This window comes from Homarus americanus, unplaced genomic scaffold (assembly GCF_018991925.1).
Source record: "Homarus americanus isolate GMGI-L3 unplaced genomic scaffold, GMGI_Hamer_2.0 scaffold60366, whole genome shotgun sequence".
In the NCBI taxonomy this organism is placed as follows: domain Eukaryota; kingdom Metazoa; phylum Arthropoda; class Malacostraca; order Decapoda; family Nephropidae; genus Homarus; species Homarus americanus.
In genome coordinates, this window is record NW_024740171.1 from 1 (window position 1) to 6,959 (window position 6,959).

The window sequence follows — 6,959 nt, forward strand, 5'->3', positions numbered from 1 at the left end:
CTACGGGATCCTAGGGGCAACTTTGTCCAAACCCTAGGGGCAACTATGTCCAAACCAACTTGACTACTGCTGTTCGAGACTGACCTCCATCTAGAAGACAGTGGCGAGGGTCACTCATCCGAGCCCTTCAGGAACATGACCTCCTGCCTGATATTGTTGTCACCACCTGCTGTTGGTTCGTCTCCTTCTCCCTGGCTGGATTTTCAACCTGAAGTGATTGCCCTCGGTGGACCGCTCCCGAAATCCCAGGTGAACCCTGTTATTCTCTGCAAATACCACCTCTCCAGGATCGCTCACTGGTCCCCAGGTAGGGTCGTCCTCTACACTGATGGTTCTGTTGACCCCGCTACAGATAGGGCCGGGGCTGGTGTCTACATCTCCCGTCCTCATGCCCCTGAGCCTATCAAACTGTCTCTCAGAGTTTCTGACGGGGCATCCTCCACTCAGGCTGAACTAATAGCCCTCCTTGCTGCCCTTCTCGCTGAGGAAGAAGCAGATGGTTTCTGCCCCTTGCTTGTCTGCTGCGATTCCAGGTCTGCTCTCGACGGGATCGCATTTGGATCTGGGGAAAATAAGGACCTCATCCTCCGAATACGAGGGTTAACATCCAAACTTCAGGATGAAGGCCGTCCTGTGACATTCCTATGGATACCTAGTCATGTCGGTATCTTGGGGAATGAGGCAGCAGATGACCTTGCCAAGACTGGCTGCAACAAGGCCACACCTGACTACGTTGTTCCTCGAACACTCTTACAGATTAGGACCCAAATCCGCCGCAAACAGAGAGAAGCTCGGGAAGCAGCCATCCCCCTGGACTCCCCGCCCACATGGTACGATGTCCTCCGTAAACTTCCTGACTTCTCGTACGTCTACGGGAAAGGGTCGCGGAAGGGGGACGTGATTGCTGCCCGTATCATCATTGGGTATGACTTTGCTTGGGAGATTGGTATCCCCACATCCCCTGAGCAACGCTCTTGTGCGTTATGCAGAAGACCCGACAGCCGCACCCTTATTCACTACCTCCTAAGATGTCCCCACACACAACGCTTCCGTGACGCCTGCTGGACCACCACTCCACGACCCCCTGACGGAGACACGATGATCCTCCCAATACTGGCCAGATATTTTGTAAATAATATTAATTATGTGTTAAAGGAACATCCTTCCTTCCTTAGGCTTTAGTAAGCCCCTTTATAATATTTATACTGTATATACTTTTCACACTTGCCAGATGATTCTGGTGTCATTGTACAGGGGTACCTAGTGACAGCACTAGGATCCCGCTTCCTCTATCAAGGAATAAACAATTGAAATTGAATTGAATTGAATACAATAAGGAAAAATGGCCATAATGTTCAATTTGTATGGGTGCCTTCACATGTGGGGATTGGTCTTAATGAAGCAGTAGATATAATAGCAAAAAGAGCCACGGAAAAGGCCGAGATCGACATAATATGTACTAAAACCTTGAAGCAATTAAGGAGCAAATTACGGAAAATACAATCAATAGAAGATAATTTCAAAAGGAATGAAATATACGAGAAAAGTGAAACAATGAAACATTACCATCATGTTCTCATGAACACAAAATTTACATATGGGAAAGATAGGAGTAGGTGGAAAGATTCAGTGTATATGAGGTTAAGATTAGGATATATAAATATTATTGGGAACTTGGAGCTGAGAGAAGTGAACAGGATAAAGAATGTAGAGTTTGTAGAACACCCAGATCCCATACCCTGCCACATTATATACTGGAATGCCCATTGCTTAATGTATATAGAAATGCCCATATAAATAATGTCCCCATGCAAATAGAGTGGATGTTTGGAAATGGGAAAATAGATGAAATATTAAAGAAATATAGAAATTTTGCATCTAGAATGTATTATAACTAATTATATGAAATATTAGGGATTTATGTGAGTCCTGAGAGGGACATTCCTGGACTGGGGTGAGGATGACTTATGTCACTTCATCCCTTTGAGATGTATTAATGTTTTTTTGTATCTCAATAAACGTATCAATCAATCAGCTGGAGGGCGAATATTCGTGTGATTCGGATATTGTAATATTCGCTGCCCATTTTTTATTAGAATGGATACTTTATTCAGAAAAAATACAAGACATATTTTGGTGTTCTTAAATACAGTTTTATTTATTAGGATTAGGACCCAATCATATTGGAAAACAAAGGCCTACATGGCCCGTTCCTCTCTTGAATAACACGGTGGCCAGCTCTTACAAGGGCATTGAAATAATGTCTTTATATTCCTTTTGTTCAGGATGTTCTAAATAGCGACCCGAAAGCACATGCTTAATATTTAATTATCATAATATTGACCTATACAAAATTGTGATGATTAACGCAGTCTCCCACATAAAAGGTTTTCTCTTAACCAAAGAGTGACGCGGCGAGCCTGACAAAGTTCTTTATATCTCTCAGATATCCTTCAGTTGTTAATGTAGCTATTAAATTTAAAAGGAATAAGATAGCTAATAGATTTTAATGGTCACACATACAATATTTTCATGTAAAAAGGCAAATAATGGCTCTATTGAGCTCTCGAAATGAGTCACTAAGTACTCATGACCGCTACAAGTGTACGCGTAACAAAGTAGTTCCTTTGTTATATCAACAATCCATATTATACCAAGACATATTTACACTTATTACTGTTATTACTCTAAAGTTATATTTATTCACCGAGTTCTTTTAGTATTTTATATGGTTCATCAAATCAATGTAAGGTGTTTGTTTCCTGATACAGTGCACACCATAGCCAAGAATTTCGAGTATTCTCAACTTTTTTTTCCTTTTTATTACAGTATTGTTTGACAAAGCTTAGAACAACACCAAAATTAAACAACAATTAAACAGAAAGAACTAAAACATTTCGTCATTATAAATAATAAATTATTGAAAATAATTACTCAGATGGTGTACTTTTACCTTTTACAAACTCACCAAAAACGATAAATAATATTAATGGCAACCTACAAAAATAAAACACATATATTGTAAAATATCCCATATTTAGCTTATTACATTAGTATAGGAGTTAAGTAAAGCTGCACCATGTTTATTTACATATTTACTGAGCCTACCTATAGAAAACTGTCAAGTCAGCAGTAAGGTGTGACACATCCCGTTGGTTATACTAGTAATAAGTATGATCATACTTCATAGGATCAATTCTATAGTGTGATGACCGAGTTCCTTGTCCGAAACTTGGAATGAATCCAACCACGAGGATGAGTCTCAGTGTGAACCTGTGAGCGGGAAGCGGCCCATTAGCTCTTGCTAATGGGCATTGATGACTGTTCTCTCCCACATTAGTGGGAGTGGAGCAGGTTCACACAGGCTGAGTGGCTGGATTCTTCATCCACTTGGGTGATCCATGAGTTTTTTTAACTACTCCTATTGCAGGAGTAATTTATCTGTATGTAATAAAAGTTAAGAATTTGAAACCTTTCGTACGAAAAACATTTGGACCGTTGATAAATTATTTTAACGTGCTAATTTCTCTAGTCCACTTTTTTTTAAATTATGTGATCCACTGACCTATATATACTGCTAATGAATATGATGTATTTCCTTCTTTGTGTACGAACCTCTGTCCTGCATGGCAGTGAACAGTTGCATTACCCACATGAATCTGACCTATATATAGTGTCGATGAATATGATGCATTCTTTGTGTACGAACCTCTGTCCTGTATGGCAGTGAAAAGTGACATTACCCACATGAATCTGACCGACGTATATGTATGTATGTGTGTGTGTGTGTGTGTGTATGTATATGTATATATGTATTTCATTTTTAGTCCATATAACACGCGGACTTTGAACATATAATCAACCACCTAACCAGCCAGGAATCGAAACCTCGACCAACTGGGTGGGACTAGGGAACGCTTACCAACCAACCTACAAGGACACTAAAGCAGTGTTAGACTCTGTTATATTTCACACAAAGCCTGTTCATCGAGCTGATGGCGCCGTGAACCTCATTGGGAAACTGCCCGTGCCTCGTATGTGGTGTCAGTAGCATTTTACCGAATCCATCTCGTATGAAACACGAGGTACCATATATATACTTCATTTTTAGTCCATATAACATGTGGACTTTGAACATATAATCAACGACCTCACCAGCCAGTAGGTCGAGGGTTCGATTCCTGGATGGTGAGGTCGTTGATTATATGTTCAAAGTCCGCGTGTTATATGGACTAAAAATACCAGCTAATTCGGTAAGGCTACTGACCTACATAAACACGAGCAACCCAATGAGTTCACGGCATCAACTTTCAGATGAATCTAGAACTCTTTTGTGTCACTAGCCGTGGCGTTCTGAGTCCCGCAGTAGATCGGGGTTCCGACTGTAAACAGACAAATTGATTATATGTTTGAGAATCACGTGTTATATATATTTTTAAACGAGGATTACCCCACCCGGGCACAGGTCACTGACCCACATCAGGGCCTGGGGGGCGAAAATATAATAATAATAATAATAATAATAATAATAATAATATCTATTATCATAACAACAATTAATAAAATTAATACAAATACAAATAAAATAAAATAATAATAATTCTAATAATTACCATAAATAAAGGCAAAAACGAAAAACTAAATCAAGAGTGAGAAACGATATACATAATGTATGTTGTGTTGTCTAACCAGCTCCTTTTGGTGCATTTGTCAATAAATGATTTGAATTTGACTAAAATGCTAATTGTCATATTGTTCTAAAATTCGTGTTTTTGTTTTGTTTTTATTATTCATATACATATTCTCCTCGGTGCAAATAATTAAAAAAAATGGACTAGAAATTAGCACGTTAAAATAATTTATCAACGGCCCAAATGTTTTTCGTACGGAAGGATTCAAATTAACAACGTTTATTACCAAACATACAGATTAATTACTCCTGCAATAGGAGTAGTTTAAAAAACTCATTGGATCACCCAAGTGGATGAAGAATCCAGCCTCTCAGCCTGTGTGAACCTGCTCCACTCCCACTAAACTGGGAGGGAACAGTCATCAATGCCCTATAGCAATAGCTAATGGGCCGCTTCCCGCTCACAGGTTCACACTGAGTCTCATCCTCGTGGTTGGATTCATTCCAAGTTTCGGACAAGGAACTCGGTCATCACACTATAGAATTGATCCTATGAAGTATGATCATACTTTATACTTGTAAACCAACGGGATGTGTCACACCTTACTGCTGACTTGATAGCCATTAATATTATTTAACGTTTTTGGTAAGTTTGTAAGAGGTAAAAGTACATCATCTGAGTAATTCAGATTTCGGATTTGCCCCCAGGGGGTAGTTTATTGGGCACCCCCTTACATCCTGTGCAAGGTGAAGCGCAGAAGCGTTTACAGCATATCAGAGAAATTATTTTCAATAATTAGTTATTCATAATGACGAAATTTTTTATCTTTTTAACTGTTTGCTTATATACATGAGACTGCGCCTAGGGTACAGGTACCTATGGGAGTAGATTGGCAACCCTGAGCCTCACCGCACTGTTTGTAAACTTTGTGGCCAACCCGACTCTCACACCCTCTCTCACTACATCCTCACTTGCCCTATGACCTCCTCCTATAGGTCCCCCAGCCGTTACCAACACCTATTCCCTCCCAGACCAGATATCCCTCCTCCTAGTCACAGGCCTGGCATTTGACATTATTAGGAACTGCCACTCTGCCATAAACAGATAAAATGTACCGGGAACTTTCCCCCCACACACACATCATTCTCTCACTTTATGTAACTTGACAGAACCTATGACCCTTCAGGCTTTTACGCCCTTAATGAACTTTTCATACTTCCCTGTTGGGCGCTGTAAACGCTTCTGCGCTTCACCTTGCACAGGATGTAAGGGGGTGCCCAATAAACTAGCCCCCTCGGGGGCAAATCTGAATCTATAGATTGTATTTACTATGAATTATTATTATTAATACATTTTCACCCCCCAGGCCCCGATGTGGGTCAATGACCTGTGCCCGGGTGGGCTGAACCTCATAAAAAAAAATAATGAAAATTTCAAATGAAATGAATATTGTCCTGAAACAGTAAAGTGGTCAATAGAAATAATCTCAATTTATCGAAGTCAACACAAGAGAAACAGAGTTCTATCTCATAATTTTTTATCGGTTTCTATCTCAAAATTTGTTATCGGTTTTACTGGCGTATTAATTAATAACTTTACAACGGGTTAAGAACATTCATTGTTGAAGCTCAATGATATAATATACAAAGGTCTATAATATACATTTATTATCCTTGACTTGCACTACACGAACACTTATTTATTTCTATGATCGGTTATTACAGGACTCTACTCGTTAGAGGAGATCCCCTTCAAGATAAAGTTTAAAAAGATAATTTTTGACAAATGGAACCGTAAATTTCATGTCTATATAGAAATAGTTTTATCGAAATCTTAAAAATCTTAATTTGTATGTAAATATACAATGGAATTGTAAAAAGATTTGTATTTTAGTAAATTTTCAGTTTTACATTTATAAAAACAAATTAAATTAAATATTGTGTAAACTTTAAAAGGATTCACTCTTAGTAAATTTACATCTGATTATACTTTCTATCATAAACGATAAAATTCTGAATTTCTACTATAATGTATAAGGAAAAGAGAATCAAATTTACGGGCTAACTATAAGAAATATATATCTATATAACGAAGTTTCATAACGCAGAACAAGGAAATGATGACATCAAAATTGGACTTCGGTTGAGCAGTTTTATTTCATCAACACAAGCTGAGTTATATGCAATGTTAGTAGGACTGGAAAATGTTGTAAAGAGGTATAAAGATGCATATTTTTTTGTTGATAGTAGGGCAGCTTTGGATTCTTTGAACAGTGGGAGTCCAGTCTTTGAACACATTATTGGTTCATGTAGAAAATTAGTAAATACA

General features: G+C 38.6%; 2 non-coding genes across 2 annotated transcripts; one reads left to right on the plus strand and one right to left on the minus strand.

The window, feature by feature from the left end:
• Positions 1–3,173: 3,173 nt before the first annotated feature.
• LOC121875223 lies at positions 3,174–3,374 on the plus strand. The gene has a single exon (XR_006090569.1). It is a non-coding gene; the product is annotated as a small nucleolar RNA U3 (small nucleolar RNA).
• A 1,622-nt stretch (positions 3,375–4,996) lies between these two features.
• LOC121875224 lies at positions 4,997–5,197 on the minus strand. Its single transcript, XR_006090570.1, has one exon. It is a non-coding gene; the product is annotated as a small nucleolar RNA U3 (small nucleolar RNA).
• Between the last annotated feature and the right edge of the window lie 1,762 nt (positions 5,198–6,959).